This window comes from Chiloscyllium plagiosum, unplaced genomic scaffold (assembly GCF_037043375.1).
Source record: "Chiloscyllium plagiosum isolate Xiang-an unplaced genomic scaffold, Cpla_swu_hap1 HiC_scaffold_27, whole genome shotgun sequence".
In the NCBI taxonomy this organism is placed as follows: domain Eukaryota; kingdom Metazoa; phylum Chordata; class Chondrichthyes; order Orectolobiformes; family Hemiscylliidae; genus Chiloscyllium; species Chiloscyllium plagiosum.
This window is the reverse complement of record NW_028270165.1, coordinates 57,215,671-57,217,506: the sequence shown is the minus strand read 5'-3', so window position 1 is coordinate 57,217,506 and position 1,836 is coordinate 57,215,671.

Here is a 1,836-nt window from a genome sequence, read left to right as displayed (position 1 = left end):
TACGGAGGGAAAGACCATCTCCCGGAATAAAAAACATCTGATTAACTTTCTGCCTTGCCTTCCCAGCATGTCAGCAACCTGGCTTCCAGCTCCACCTCTCTGAGCCGAAGGTCTTCCAAGTTGTGTTTCCCATGGATCACATCATCCAGAGCCTTCCACCTTTTGCAAATTGAAAGACAAGTCTCACCCTGCCCTCTCCAGTGTCTATTGTGTAACTGCTTCATCATTTCTCGTGGCCGGGCAGAGACTGATAGCCAAGTTTGGAACCCATGAGGATGGCCTCCACCAGGACCTTGGGTTCATGTTACATTACAGGTGACCTCACTACACTGTACACATTCTGTCTCTCTGTCTCTCACACACAGCCATACATTCTCAAATACTCACGCAGCCACTCTCTCAGATATACCCGCTCTCTCAGATGCACACACATGTACCCACCCACACTCTCACCCACACACACATCCTCTCACAGACTTATACTCCTGCACACTCTCACTTTACCAAGCATGCACACACGCAAACACACACTCTCTCACCAGACTCACGTATATGCACACACTCACTCACTCTCATGCATGCACACATAGATAAGACTATGGGGTGAATTTGCATTTGCAGAATTATGTTTGTAGATACATTCTATTTTGCTCAAAAAGTGCACAATCTGCAGACAGTCAATCCATGTAATATTTTATAAATTCCTACTTTGACTCAAGACAGACTCGAACCTCACATCTTTCATGCATTGTCTGAGCTGAGATGGCACCTCTTTGTAAAACCTGAAGTTATCTCGAGACTGTGACTTAAAAGAAGTTTTGGGATTTACATACTAATGAACTGAAACCTGCAACCCATTCTAAAGATGAAACACTTAAAAGCAGTCGAGATTTGTTCAATGTATCAATTTGCTACAAATTCTGTGTCTTATGATCCTGCTGTACAGCTACCTGACGAAGGAGCAACACTCCGAAAGCTAGTACTTCCAAATAAACCTGTTGGACTATAACTGGATTTTTAACTATGTTTCTAGTGAAAACAGCCCACCCCTCCCACTGCTGCCAGTAAACTTTACAATGCTGAGGAAACAATGAACCATCAGTCCTGAAAAATGTACAATTCTAATAATACGAGCTACACATTGACTGCTCCTTCTGATATAAGACATTGGAAACCTCGCGCCGGAGAATAAAAAATTAGGAGCTTTAAAAGAAAAACCTGTTGGATCTCATAGCCTTCAATGTCTGAGTCCGACGGTAAGTTCAGATAACTTTTGTTGGGACCCAACTTTGTTGCAGCTTCAGATCGTCCCAGCAAAAAGGTGCACAAAAAGTAGCGTTTTTTTTAAACACACACACACACACACACACACACACACACACACACACACACACACACACACACACACACACATATCCCACTTTCGTCTCTCTTGGTCAGCTGAGTTGTCCCTTTGTAATTCGTTCCTTGGTGCAGCCTTAGCCTGGAGGAAGTATTGCTTCACTCAGCAATTGCAACCCATTGCCTGTATGTAAGTAAGACTCCCCCCGCACATTAGCAGATGGGCTGTCAAGAATCAACCACACTGCTGTGGTCTGGAGTCACATATAGGCCAGACCAGGGAAAGGATGCAGCTGGGACGACTGAGTGAATCCTTTCCAACAACGGCAGTTTCCTCCCCTAAAGCATGAGTGAATCAGATTGGGGTGTTTGTTCCCCGAAAATGGTTTCATAATGAGATTCTGAACTCCAGATTTCTGACTGAACTCCAAATCCGCCATCTGCTATGGTGAGATTCAAACCCGGGAGTCCCCAGAACTGGGTTATTAATGCAGT